This window comes from Arvicanthis niloticus, chromosome 17 (genome assembly GCF_011762505.2).
Source record: "Arvicanthis niloticus isolate mArvNil1 chromosome 17, mArvNil1.pat.X, whole genome shotgun sequence".
Classification (NCBI taxonomy): Eukaryota; Metazoa; Chordata; class Mammalia; order Rodentia; family Muridae; genus Arvicanthis; species Arvicanthis niloticus.
Window position 1 is genome coordinate 56,092,944 of NC_047674.1, and position 15,000 is coordinate 56,107,943.

The window sequence follows — 15,000 nt, forward strand, 5'->3', positions numbered from 1 at the left end:
ACAACCAAACACTTCCCCCCCCAACCCCAGGCTCTTGGTGACCTGGAACTTACTATGTAGACCTGGCTGTCCTCAAACTCACAGACATCCACCTGCCTCTGCAGTTCTGGGGTTAAAGACATGAGCCACCATTTCCAGCCTGTAGCCAGTGCTCTGAACACTGAGCCAGCTCTCCAGTCCCAGCCTTGAACTGTTAAATACTCTTGTTCTAAACATTTTAGATAATGTCTGTTTACACACACACACACCACAGAGACACACGTGAATATGAGTGTACAATGTGACTAGTTGATACCCTACTGCATGCACCTGTATAAACAACATTCTGAAGAAGAAGAAGAAGAAGAAGAAGAAGAAGAAGAAGAAGAAGAAGAAGAAGAAGAAGAAGAAGAAGAAGAAGAAGAAGAAGAAGAAGAAGAAGTAGTAGAAATTGGGCTTTTTGTTGTTGTTTTTGGTTTTTCGAGACAGGGTTTTTCTGTGTAGTCCTGGCTGTCCTGGAACTCACTCTGTAGATCAGGCTGGCCTTGAACTCAGAAATCCGCCTGCTTCTGCCTCCCAAGTGCTGGGATTAAAGACGTGAGCCAACATTGGCCGGCTTGTTGGTTGTTTTGTTTGTCTGTTTGAGACAGGGTCTCATGTAGCCCAGATTGATCTCAAACTCTCTAAGTAGCTAAGGCTGACCTTGAACTCCTGACCTTTTGCCTTCACCTTCTGCATCCTGGGATTACAGGTATGTTCCATCATACTTGGCTCAAGAGACAGAATCTTGAGCAACATCTTGGAATATTGCATGGTGTTCTGGTTAGCCACCATCCAGTGCCCCAGGAAGGGAACCACTAGACAATCCAAGCTTCTAATATTATCAGTTTGGCTTCCTGGGTTTTGGACTTCCCATTCACATAGAGTTGGCAAACTGGCTTCCATCACTCAAAAGTGCATTTGTGAAATTCGTTGATATTGTTACGCAAAGAAGTGGCATTTCTTTAAGTATTGATTCATTGACTGTGTGTGATTGTGTGTGTACACGTGTGTGTGTGATATGTGCGTGTGGGGGGTGTACATTAGACACAGTATGCATGTAGATGTCAGAGGAGAAGTTGTCGGAAGCTGGCTCTGTTTTCTCACCTTACCAGGCAGGGTCTCTCCTGCCCCTGCCCCTGCCCCTGTACCGTGCACTCTAAAGTTCTGTATCAGTCTCCTGCCCACCTCCCATCTTGCCACAGGAGTCCTAGGATTCCAGGTGTGCACCATCACATCTGGCTTTGGCCTGGCTTCTGAAGATTAACTCTGATCACGAGGCTCCATTGACTGTCATCATCTTTAGGGGCTGAGCCGTCTTGTCCCTGCCAACCGCCATTCTTTTCCTTCATGGTGTCCCCCTGTGTAACACACTTTGTTGATTACTGCAGCCCACTCTGGACTTTTTCAAGATTTTTGCTCTTCTATATCATATGACATGAACATTTGCCAACTATAGAGTTTCTGGGTCATGGGTTATCCGTATGTTTGGTTTTGGTAGTTAATGCTAAATAAGTCATACTAATTTGTTGAGCCAATGCATACTTCCCTTGGTAGGGCAGCAGGACTTTATACCACCATCAACCACTTGGCTGTATGCACGGTGGTTTTGCAACATGGTTTTAATTTTTACATTTTTCTGAATAGCTAATAAAGTTAAATGGAATTTTTCTGTGTTAATTGTTGTATGTTTAATTGTACAAAATAATGGGCTTTAGTATGATCTTTGATTTTTGTTTTAGATTATTTTATTTTCACATGTATGGGTGTTTTGCCGGCATGTATGTATGTATGTATATATGTATATACTACTTATGTGCCCAGTCTTTGCAGAGGTCAGAAGAAGATTATGGATCTGAACTGGGGTTCTCTATAAAGGCAAAAATGCTCTTAACCTCTGGGCCCCATCTCTCAAGTCCTGAGGGATTTTCTTGATCAGATTTTTTGAAGCAGGAAGACCTACTTTAAAAGTGGATGTCACCTTCTGGTGGCAGTCCAGGTGAAAGGGTATAGAAGAGGAAGCTTTGCTTTTTGACTGCCTGCTCTCTCTTGCTGACACATTCATCCACACTGTTGCTGTGGCACGCCTTCACGGCTATTGGAACCTACTACTTCTTCAGGATTCCAACATAGCCTGAAGACCAGCAGCTCTCCAGGGATCTTCTAGGGCTTTGGTGCTAGACTGGGACCTCAAAGACATCCAACCTTATGGACCAGACACTTGACCACTGGATTCTTGGCCCCTCTAGTGTGAGACAGCTACTGTAAGGCAATCCAATAAATCCCCTTTAATAGATGAACTCATCTATCAGTTATGTCTTGTTATGGAACCTTGCCTGATACACCAGGCAAACATTGCACCTCTCTCTGAGCCAAGTTCCAGTTAATTTATATATTTTGCACAATTTTCTGTTGGTTTTCTATTTATTTGTTTATCTATCTATCTATCTATCTATCTATCTATCTATCATCTACCTATTTATTTTTGAGACATTTCACTATGCAGCCCCTGGCTGTCCTGGAGCTCACTATGTAGACCAGGCTAGCCTCCAACTCACAGAGATCTATTTACCTCTGCCTCCTAAGTGCTGGGCTAGAAGGTGTGCACCTACCATGCCCTGTTATACATAGGATCTGTCTGTCTCTTTGTCTTTCTTTCGTGTCTCCTGAGTGTGAGTCCTTAGCTGGGTTTGTGTTTTACTAACGCTGTTCTCCACCTGCTGGCCTGTCTTCTCTCTCCCTTTAAAGTATCTTTTGATGGAGCGAAGTTTTAATTCTCCTGTTGGCCAATTTAGCAGTCCTGTGCTGTAAGTGTGTTTTCTTTATAAATAGAACGCACACACAAAAACTGTTGCCAAACCTACAGCCTCAAAGATCTTCTCTGTTTCATCTTAAAAGTTACTGCTTCATTGTTCCATTGAAGCCACAATCCATCTGGAGTCTATGTTTGTATATCCTGTGAGGTAGGGGTCAAGATTCATTTTTAAAATGCGGGCTAGCACCATCTTGACCTCTGACCCCACCCACTCCTGATGAAAGACCTACTTTAATCAAGAAGGGCTTTTGTGTCCAAATGTATACTTTGACAGCTGAATTCAGGAGCAGCTTTGGGGCCTCCGAGTAGGGGTCAGGGTGGTTCACTCAACATGGGAGGTCCTCACATGTGTGCATGGCTCATCTCTTCCAGGGACATGGTTTTGAGAAGAGAGGTGTTTGGATCCAGGGAGGAAGTGCTCCCCTCAAGTATTAGTCAGGACAATGTCCCTGAGCCAAGAAGGTTCGTAGAATCCCGACTGGGCATCCTTCAGGGGAACTTGGGGCTGCCTTCTCCTAGGCACCGTCCACACCAGTTCATTCACTCTACTTTGTCTACTTTGCACTGGTCAGTGAAGACGCAGTAATGCACACAACGGACAGCAGAGCTCTGGTAGTTCATGCCGGACATTCTCGAACTTGGAACGTGAGTGATTCAGGAGTTCAAGGTCACCCTAGGCTGCATAGCAAGTTGGGGGCCAGCCTGAGCTCCATAAGACCTTGCCTCAAAAGCCTGGGTGATAGTGGTGCATGCCTTTAATCCCCGTGAATGGCTTTTCCAATGATGTAATAAATTGAATTGAGTTGAAGTTATAGTAAAAAAGGCAGGTTTGTTGGGCAGCTCTCAGTTCATTGACCCCAGAGGAAGATGCCAGTGAATTCACAAGGCTGGGCTGGGGTAGGGACTTCTTAACAAGGAATTAGGTGAGATACTGGGGTCATAGCCTTATTTGGTGAGTTTAGGGCTCTGTGCGTGGGTCTTAGGTCCAGTGGTCACTTTGGAATCCAGCAGTAGGACTTGGCTCTGTCCAGTGTTTTCGTGGGCTTTTGCAAGTGTGGGATCCTGGTCAGAAGAGAAGGGTGGGGACCTCTTGGCCCAGGCCATCTTGCCTTTGTCTCTAAACCTCTAGCCCAGCACCCAGCCTTCAGTTTGGCAGAGGCAGGCAGATCTCTGAATTGAGAGCAGCCTGGTCTACAAAGAGAGTTCCAGGACAGCCAGGGCTACACAGAGAAACCTTGTTTTAATGTGGACGTGGGGGAGGGGGAAAGCAAACAAAAAATCAGAAACAAACAAACAACCTCCTGCTCAAATGAAATCTAGAACCCTCATTCAGGTGGTGGAAGAAAGGCAATTAGAACAGCAGGAAGTAGGGCTGCAGAAGCAGCTCAGCTCAGAGTGCTTGTGTGATTGTGAGGATCTGAGTTCAAATCCCAGAACCCATGTAAAAAGTCAGGTGTGACTGCTCAAGTGTGTGTGTGTGTGAGAGAGAGAGAGAGAGAGAGAGAGAGAGAGAGAGAGAGAGAGAAAGAGAGAGAGAAACAGGGGAATCAGTTGGGTTTGCTGGTTGCCAACATAGCCCCAGACACAATGAGAGACCCATGTCACAGGAACAAGGTGAAAGCAGTTAAGTTCTGCACTTAGCATCTGTCACAAGCACATAATGCATGCGTGTGCATGTGCGCGCGCGCGCACACACACACACACACAGAAGACATAAAATGTATACAGAAAAATATGAAAGAATATGGTGAGTGCCACAGGAGAGAGCTGGAAAAGGAGTGGTTAATTTCAAGTTCGGGGCTCAAGGGGAGGGAGGTTTCATGGAGAAGGTGACACTTGCGCAAAGTCTAAGGGCTCGGGTGGGGTGTGTGTCCTAAGTATAAGAAAGAACAAATTCAAAATCCCAGAAGTGGTTACAAGGGTGTGTGTGGAAATGGTTGTGTGTGCACTCAGGGATGACTGTCACCTGAGGACTAGGGCGTAGAGGAGCTGCAGCCAGAAGGGCTAGAAGTACCCTGGCTTTCTGTCTGACTCCTTCCCTCCACTCTCCAGTCAGTGTCTCCCACTGGCAAGCCCCTGATAGCAGCCCTCAGGAGCAGCAGAAGGGCAGGGCGGCAGGCTGGAGGAGAACGGGATTGGAGGGGCCTGCAGGTGGCTCAGTTGATAGAGTCTTTGCTTGGCTTGCACGAGGTCCTGGCATGGAATCCTGGAGAGGCAGGAGAGCTAGCTCAGGGTTATCTCTACTACAGTAAACTTGGGCCAGCCTGAGATATAAGATTGGAGGGGGGAGAGGCAACCAACCAACCCCTGGCAGGAACAGGAGCAGCAGGATCTCAGAAGCACATGACTCTAAGACAGTGAAACCACAGGAAAACTCCCTGTGAGCTACTAACCCAGTGGACAATCACATCTAACCTGTGGTCTAGTGATTTCACTACTAGGGATATTCCCGCAAGGGTAAGGGGAGCGAGTGTATCCCCACTAACAGTCTTGCGCTAAGGCTGTGGACGTGACTCTGCTGGTCTGTCTAGTGTGCACTTGGTTTGATCCCTCCTAGTACAACATAAATCAGGCCGAGAGATGCAGGCCTGCAATCCTGGCGCTCTGGCGGTAGAGGCACATGAGGCCCCATCTTAAAAGCAAACAAATAAGGTGTGGCTGTACACAGCTCAGTGGTAAAGGGCTCACCTAACCTATGTGAGGATGTGCTAGCTTCATATGTGAGGACCTACTAAGTTCATATGTGAGGATCTAGGTCCAATTTCTAGGACTGCCAAAACCAAACCAACCAACCAACCAACCAACCAAAATCCAAACACCAATACGACAAAAAAAAAAAATTAAAGAAAAATTTTCAATTTTAATAAATGTCCTTATTTATTTACTTTTTGGTGTGTGTGTGTTTGTGTGTGAATGTAGGCGAGTTAGGTAGTCAGAGGCTCAGCTGCCCCTAAAGTTACAAGTGGCTGTGAGCTGCCTAACATGGGTGCCTGAGGGTTAAGCTGAGGTGCTCCACATAAGCCGTGCAAGTCCTTATCCATGATGCGACCTCCCAAACCCAGGAAACTTTACCAAACTCAGGAAACTTTACCAAAAAAAAAAAAAAGGACTTATAGCCAGGGTGAGAGTGAGAGCCTGGCTTAAAAAAGGGAGGAGGAAGAAGAGGAGGAGGAAGAGGAGGAAAAAGGGGGGGAGGAGGAGGCATACTCATACAATGAAATACTCAGCCCAGTAAAAATAAGTTTGCACTGGGAATGCAAACAATAGCATTGTGTGACTTTCTATGGCATCCCTGCTGGGTAAATCTCCAAGACACTATACCGAGTGAAATAAGACAGCTGCAAAAGAGAAGCAAGCATGGGGGAGACGGAGACGCAGTGGTCTCATTCATAAAAGAAGCAAGACAAGAAAATTTAATTTACATTGATAAGAGTTTTTAAAAAGGGGGGAGGGCTTGCCTGGGGGCTGAGGTGGAAGGGGCAGTCTTCTTTGAGAAAACTACATCCGTATTCTCGGAGTCTACTTTGATTTTTTCTTCCTATGTGCTTTTCTACATTTTCTTTTATAGAATTATTCTTTTATCTTACGCGCTAAGGATGTTTTCCCTGTATGTGTATGTTGTACCATGTATGTGATGTATAGGGCTTGCAGAGCCAGAAGAGCACATAAGATCCCCCTGGAACAGGACTTACAGACAGTTGTGAGCATCCATGTGGGTGTTGGAACCCAACAAGTGCTCTTAACCGCCATCTCTCTATTTTGAATAAAATCTCCAAGTCTGCTTTATGCTGGCTACTCCTGGGTCAAAGCCAAGAATTTGCCCGGGTTTGTCGGAGTTGAAGTCTCTAAAGGGTTAAGGGACCCCTTTGGGCTGCTGAGGGTAACAGTGTGGAGTTGTGTCTCTGTCCTCCCTTCCCCGCCCCCCTTCAACACCCCCAGCCATGCCCCCACCCCACCCCACCCCACCCCCACCCCCCGCTGATACAAGGACCGGAAGTGAGGAAGCAGAGGCCTGTTATAAGGGTGGAGTCTTGAGTGATTGACAGCAACGCCCATGTAAGAGCTGACTATTGCAGCCTCGAGGGCATCTCTCGGCTCTGTCCACCTCCCTCTCCAGCCCCATTTGCAGTAACCGGGATCCAGTTAAACCAGTCTGCCCGACGTCACTGTTCCCTCTCATCCGGCTTGTCTAACTGCCCAGGTGTCCCTTGCCTGTCCGATTCTACTGAATACCGAAGGTGTTCTACCTTCCTGGTCCACATCAGCCAAACTTCTCCCTCAAAGGCTGGGAAAGGAGGAAGGCCGGGCAAGCTTCTGTAGAGACAAAAGAAACAAAGCGCAGGCCGGTGAGATGCTCCCCCCCCCCCCCCTTTGCAGGTAAAAGCACTTCCTCCAGAGCCTGCCCACCTGAACTCGATGCCCAGATTCACACTGTAGGAGAAAATCAAAAGTTGTCGTCTGAACTCTACAAGTGTGCTGTGGTAGGGACACACACCCTCTCTCCCTCATAATAAGTAAATAAATAGAGTTAAAACAATAAAGGGAAATAAAGCTAATTCAGGACACTTCCCTGGTCAGGTTCCTTGACTGCTTAAGCCTTGCTGGACCCCAGTGTGAGCTCTCTCTGCTGATCATCCTAGCCCTGCCCTCCAAGCTCAGGGTCCGACTGGGCTAATTTTACACCTGAATTGAATGCCCTTCATCTGAGTGTGGGTTAAGAGCCTTTTTGTTTTTGTTTTTTGAGACAGGGTTTCTCTGTATAGCCCTGGCTGTCCTGGAACTCATTCTGTAGACCAGGCTGGCCTCGAACTCAGAAATCCACCTGCCTCTGCCTCCCAAGTGCTGGGATTAAAGGCGTGCGCCACCACCGCCCGGCTAGAGTTTTCTGTTGAGTAAGGAGGCCATGCTTGGAGAGTCCTACCCAGTGAATGAATGATTGAAAATGGATGAACAAGAGCAGTGGAGCAGCTCATGGAGGGCGTCCAACGTCTCTGCGAGTGTGATTTCTTAGGCTTAGCTTCAGTCCCAACCTCGAGGTTGCAGTTGGGGTGGAGAGAGACACAAGAAGGCTGCCAGGCAAGGGTGGTGCACACCTGTAATCTCAGCACTTGGGAGGCAGGAGGATGGCTCAGAAATTCACCAAGGTCATCCTCAGATACCTAGGGAGTTTGAGGCTAACCTGAATTATGGGAGATTCTTGTCAGAAAGAAAGAAAGAAAGAAAGAAAGAAAGAAAGAAAGAAAGAAAGAAAGAAGAACTTACTTGTGGGGTCACAGTCAGGAAAGGATTAACATACAGCCCTGCCTGTATCTCATTATATGGTTTTTTTTTTTTTTTGTCTATATAATTGTTATTTGCTTATTGAGAGGAACTACTCCTTATACTACATGTTCATGTTTCATAGTCAGGAACCCAGGTCAGTGATGAACGTCCATGGAGCACAACCCGAAGAATCACTTTGCTCTCTGAACTGTACCAGCTTCCTCATCTCTGAATCACAAAATCATAATTGCTGTAGAAATTTGCATCTGCCTTCTTTCTTGGTTCAGCCACAGCAAACTTACAGGAGGTTGCAACTCCTAGGAGGGTCACAATGGAGACACCAACCACAGGAACCTGCAGACGCTTGGCCAGAAGACCAGGTACCCTAGGTTTTCCACAGCTCACAAGAATTCATGGTAGTGAATGTCCTCTACGCAGGTCTTGGAGAAATGAAGCCTCACTGTATGTTTACAATTACTGAACGCCATCAACCCCACAGCCGAGGCCAAGCGTGTGCCCTACTCATCTTGGGTTTCACATTATTGTCGGTGTCAACTGCTTTTCACGAAGTAGGCACTTGATAAATGGTTAAAGTCTTTTGGAGGATGAGTGAGATGATGATTCAGCAGATTAAATCTCGTGACCACCAGGTGTGATGACCTGAGTTCAGTCCCTGGAACCCACATAGAGGAGAGAGAACTGACTCCCAAATGTTGTCCCCTGACTTCTGCGCGTGCAGACACAGACAGAAAGACAGACAGACAGACAGACACACACATACACACACACACACACACACACACACACACACACACACACACACGGGGTTTACCTGTTCTGATGGCCTGGTCCTTATAGGTATAAATTTTTCTCAACATACCTTAATAAATGTTCAACCTCTCCTCTTGCCCACCACCCAGCAGAGGCTGTGGAAGAGAAAAGTTATTAGGATATGGGGGAAGTGAACTTGTTTAGCAATAGTTCTTTGGAGGCGAGCTCCATCTTCTTTGTCAGCAATTCAGTCCTGCCACCAACACCAAATACAACTCAGCAACTGCAGAACAGTCCTCTTGGCGGTCAGACACTATGCACAAGCCAGAGCTGTAGTTCAATGCAAGGCTCGACAACTGCCCCAAGGCCCCTGAAGCTGCACAAAGCTGCAGGAACTTCATGAGCAGTTCTTTGGTGAGTTCCTTTCAATGGCATTGTTACCACAAGTGGCGCTTAGCAATGCTATGTAAGGGGAACCAATACATGCATGTAGTTAGCGAAGAACAGCGAGGCAGAGCAAACCAAACCGATGCTCCAGCTCCCACTGTCTGGGGGGGTCATATTTATACTCCTTCATCAAGAGTCCTTTCACGTGTCTGTTTTAGGAAGACATCCTTTCACCTGTGTGCCCCCAGCAAAACAGCATTTGACATAACTGACTTTCCAAAGATACTAGAAGTTTTCATTTCAGGTCCTGAACAAGCAAAGAGAGACTTTGGAAGGGCTGTGGGAACTGCAAGCCATGGATATCACAGTGACTACGTATGCCGGCTTCTATACCAAAGCCCAGAGCCCCAGTAGGCTTTGGGGCTAGAGTTCAGGATGAAACCTCTAAATGGATGTGACTGGGCTGGGAAGAGGGAGTCAGAGTCAGGTAGTGAATTAAGGCGTCTAACAGCTAGGGTGTGACCCTGGTGCTCTGTGGGGTCCACATCTCTGAGATTTACACAGCTCTGATGCTTCCTTGGGGTCCTAAGTCTTAACTCTCATCACAGGATTATTTATCCCTGGTGTGTCAGCTGAGAAGACGGATTCCAGAGCCTCTCGGCAGAGCACACAAGAGAATGAGCTGGAGTGGGAACAGGGCAAGAAAGCAGTGCATCCATCCATCCATCCATCCATCCACCCAGACACACAGACAAACAGCCATGCAGACAGGCCACAATCCACTCATAATTCTACTTCCTTTTGTAACAACAGACAAGCCCCTAAGCTAGACCCAAGGCCCACTCTGCAGTTGCCTGGGGAACTGTGGAGGTTATTTTAAGGTTGTTTTCACATCCTTATCTCTCTCACCCCCATCCAGCAAACAGTCAGACAGAAAAACAAACAGGCCAAGGCCTACCAGGGCCTTTCACAGGGTGAGGCCAACCTGTCCCAGTCCCAGATTCCGCCTGTCACATTCCTCCAGAGAGGGCCCCTTTGCTGGATCAGAGGTCGCAGTCCGCCATTCACCGACTCTTCTTTTCTTCTGGAAAACTCGTTTCCCCAGTCTACAAAATGTCTCATCTTCTAGAAATTATTTAGTAGAGTTTTAGCTAAAATAAGATTGGGCTTTTGCTAACTGAGGAAACGCCAACACTCTGAGCTAAGCCTGCCATCCTGGCTCTTTGGTCGGGGTGCCAAAGGGATTGATTATTTCTTCTTTTTTACTTTTTTTTTTTTTTTTTTTTTCTTTTTGCCACATGGTGATTTGTGACCTGTCAGAGATTGGGGAAATGCTCAATTCCTATCTGTACAGACCCGGAAACCTTACAAACAGTATGGAGCATGGAGCGTTAAAGCCAGACTCTAGGGGGTCCTGAGAGGGGGGCTTCTGTGGGTTCCAGGGTGGTTGGAGGGCAGAGCTTACAGATGTAAATGCAGATGTCACCTATTTGTTTGCTTAGTGGTTGTCCAGTGTGGTCCCAATTCCAGGGGTAAGGCCTGACTGTCTGGGGGATGGGGTGGGGTAGAGTTCACTGGAGTTTAGATTCTAGTTAGGGGTAGGGTGGGGCATAGGGGAGAGGATGCTGGAGCAGAGAGGAGGAGGCAGAGAAGCCCAGGAGGATTGGTCTAGGATTCCTGGGGCCTGTGATCTCTAAACAGTACAGATTCTGTTCACACAAAATGGGAAGGGCAAGGGAGACACCTTTCCTAGACAAAGCCTGCAGTCCATGCCTTTGCTGAGACAGAAAAGGAGCCCCTGAGGGATCTGTGACTTGGGGTTCTCTTCCAGGTGGGTGCTCCCCTGATAGAAACTGGGTATAGTTTTCAGCTAGTGAGTTCTGAGGCAGCCTGTAGGCTTGGCGCACCAGGCAAGGGTTCCTACCGCTCTCCTACCCCCTGCTGCTAGGCCCCCCCCTCCCCCAGTCTGCCCCTCATTCTACTTCCTCACCCCCATCTGGCACTCCAGGTGCTAAGCAGGTCTCGCTCCCATCTGACTTAGCTCAGGTCCTCGGGAGTTCTGAATCTGGGTGTTTGTGCCCCTCTGGCAGTCATAGGGTAAAGGCAGTCAGAAGCACAATGAAGAGCTGACCCCAGGATTTATGAGCCAGCTCTAGAGTGAGGAATGGAGCTCTGTCCCCCATCTGGCACCCCTGTATCTCTTCCCACTCCCACATTATCTCTCTTCTGTCACTACAGGCAAAGGCCTCTCCTCTATTCTCTGTGCAGGATGGATAGTCTTAGGGCAGATTCTGAGTTGCAAGAGGGACCAATGAAGCCCATTAGACAATTGGTCAATCATCCATCATCCATCGTGGGAGAGACAAAACACCAAACGGAGACAAAGCTCACTAATTTGGAGAGTTTGTGGGTGTGTAATTAAAATGGACAACTCTACCCTGCTTTGGGATTAAAAATATCCTTCCTGGACTTGTGCTTTTGGTGGCTTTTGCTTTCCTATGGAGGAGGGGAAAGTAGGCACTGTGTGTGTGTGTGTGTGTGTGTGTGTGTGTGTGTGTTTTAAAGTTGAGACACAGTGTCTTTCAATGGAGTCTGATTGGAATTCTGTATGTGTAGACCAGTCTAGTCTTGAACTCACAGAAGTCTATCTGCTCTCTTCTACACAGGGCCAAAGTAGGCAAATTCTCATAATTTCTTTATTAACCCTGCATAGGCCTTAGGGCTAGTAAATGAGTGGGAAATGTGTGTGTGTGTATGTGTGTGTGTGTGTGTGTGGTCTTACCCTATATCAACAATTCTTTACTCATATCCCAAATATGGCGTAAAGAATGAATGTTGTCCACTGTTGGAGGCCTGAAGTGTTGTTCTGTCTGGTCCTTTAAGGACCCAGAGACCCCAACAGGTACAACCCTTTTCCCCAGGTCTCTGTCTCCTTCTACTTTCTATCTTCCTGCCCGGCCTGATTGACATCTGCATGGATTGGACAGGAAGGTAACAAAGTCTCTCACTGCCTATTAGGGCCCAGGAAGCCCCAAAAGTGATCAGTGGCTGCCACCCAGGTACCTCAAGGCTCCACCTGGACTTCCTGGATCCAAGTTGGACCAAATCACTCTGCCCCCTGCACAAAGCCAGCAGCATCCACACAAAAGCACTGGCCCATGGCCGCATCTCAATACTATCCCTCTTTCCCTCTCTTCTGTCTCCTTTACAGCCTCTCCTCTCTAAGCACTGGGCAGCAAAACTCTGTTCCTCATTTCTCTCCATGGTCCCTTGGTCTCACAGTGTGACCAGTCTTCCAGGTTGAGCAACAAGTAGAATCTGGTGCCTGGCAGATGGTGGGTTGTCACTCCCTCCAAAAGTGACAGAAACAGGCCTTGAATGTCTATGCCAGGCAAGACCACTTGCTCTCTTGCCCAGTTCTGAGTGGCATCCTGCATCCATGTTTCCTAGGAACCCAGAATGCAACAGTGTAGGGTACCAGGGAGCTCCCTGGCAGTCCAGGATTGGCACAGAGGGTATCTCCTCTGTGATGAAGCCAAGGTGAGCAGATTAGAACGGTGTCCTGAGACACATGGGGAACAATTTTGTCACTCATGCCTTCTCAAGGGTTTACACAGACTGAGGAGTGGGAAGTGTTTGAGGGGATGCAGGCATAGTGATGGAGGTGCTCAGAGTTGCTCACCTCAGAGCTCATGTGTCACCCGTTCCAGGGTGTGTGTGTATCTCTTTCTCTCTCTCAAGTGCATCCTGATGCTGGGCCTTCCCTGTATGCTTTCTGTGTCCTCATCTTGCTCTTTGACTGTCTGTCTGTCTCTGTCGCCAGTCCTCTTGCTCACTTAGAGTGTTTATTGAATTGTTTTTCTGCAAGCTCCACGGCGGCAGGCTCTCCTGCCATCAAACTCCGCCATCCCCACTCTGCCCGTGTAATTTAAAGCTATAGTTAAATTATGACTTCTCTGGACCTGTTGTGGCACCCATGCCTAAGCCTAATTAAATGATCACATCCATTCTGAAGGCAGCTCTCCTCTCCCCTCCAACGTTAATTACAACATAAGAGGCTTTAATGGCCCGCCTCACCTCCAGCTCCTGGAAAGAAAGGTCAGGCGATTAATTTTCATCATTAATCTTTTCCCAATGTGGACACTGTGCTGTCATCGGAGCCTATTAAACCCCCTTTGTCCCCCCTGCCAGCCTCCCTTGTCCCCTCACCCCCTCCTCCCTGCATGACTACAGAGAAGGAAAATATTTAAGAATACTTGGTCTCGTCGCTTTCCTGGAGACAGCTTCTCATTGTGGGGCTTGGGGGTGGGGTGGGGGCATACCCTGGAAGACTGTACATATCTAAAGTGCTATGAATCTGGAATTAGGTAGAGGGCCTTGAGGCTGGGTCGGTGGTCTCCTTCCTGCTGTGTGTGGGCCAGGGGTGAGGATGGGGGCAGACCTGCCTCTTATCGGTCCTTGGCTTGGTCCTTATAGGAAGAACTGAGAGGCATGTAACAGTACTCAAAGATGTCCATGTAGGACTGGCTAGTTTACTCTGTGGCGGTCTAGATCCCTTCTCTTCCTTTCTTCCTGCAACGTTAGCCCCCTCCTGTGAAGGAACAGTCTAGATTTCTGCAGTCACGGAAGGCTGAGCAAAGACATCTCTGGAGACACCAGCTCTATGAGATACCATCATTAGGAGCCTGGGTTCACACTCCAGCGTGGATGGCAGTCTGTAGTGTTGGGCACACTGTGAGAAGCCTTTGTAGGGATAAGCTGCGGAGGACTAGTGCACAGAAGAAGACTGACTTGGAAGGCTGAGAGGTCCATGAGACCCACGAGAGCCGGAGGAGGGCATGAGGACAAGCAGAGGCTGTGCTTTCCTCAACGTGCTTGAAGAAGGAGGAGGATGGTCAGTAGTCTCCCTGCAGACAGCTTCTGTTCAAAACCCAGGATTTATTTGATGAGATTCCAGTGCAAGTGTGGCCTGTGATAGAGGCCTGTAATCTTTGCTGCGTGGGAGCTCATGTGGTCTCTGTCCCTCGCTTTTCCTTCCTTGTCCTGCTTCTGCTCAACTTCTGGCCATGGCTGGTGACTTGGGCCTGTAATTCTAGCTTCTCCAGAAGCTGAAGTAGGAAGACAGAAAGTGTAAGGGCTTTCTAGGTTACAGAGGAGTCGAAGACCCACATGGAGCAATTCGGCTTCCAAATATAAAGCAAAACTGGGGTGGAATGTTGGGAAGAAGTTGGTAAAGTGTCTGTGGTTTGAATTTGGCTCTTTAGAACACAGGAAGAACTGCTGGTGCAGGCCTGTAACAGTTGCAGGGATAGAGACAGGAGGATACCTGGCACTTGCGGATCAGACAGTCTATCTAATTGGTGAGCCCCAAGTTCAGTGAGAGACCCTGTTCCTAAAACATTTAGGTGGATTAACAGTGGAGGAGGATCCCAAAGGTTGACCTTGGCCTCTACCGTCTCTTGTACCCACGTATCCAACACACAAGCACACTACGAACATGTACACTCACACAGAAATCAAAATGAGCTCGAGACGTAGTTCAGTGGTTGAGCACATGCCACCATGCATGGTGACCTACTACATAAGAAGGAGGAGTATGGTTAAAAAAGAGTTTCCTGTAAGTCGAGGAAGTGAGGCCTGTCCAGGAAGGACTAGCTGGCCAGACCAGGAAGTGGAATGGAATATGCAGGTATGAGACAGACCAAGACATACAGGTAGTCTGAGGTTGGCCCCCTTACTACTCTGAC

At 47.9% G+C, this 15,000-nt stretch overlaps 1 long non-coding RNA gene across 1 annotated transcript in view; it reads right to left on the reverse strand.

The window, feature by feature from the left end:
• Positions 1 to 8,968: 8,968 nt before the first annotated feature.
• The window catches only part of LOC143434793 (uncharacterized), an 18,545-nt gene continuing 12,513 nt past the window's right edge, over positions 8,969 to 15,000 (reverse strand). The window contains exon 4 of the long non-coding RNA XR_013104553.1: positions 8,969 to 9,021. This is a non-coding gene — a long non-coding RNA (uncharacterized LOC143434793). The remainder of the gene's footprint in view (positions 9,022 to 15,000) is intronic.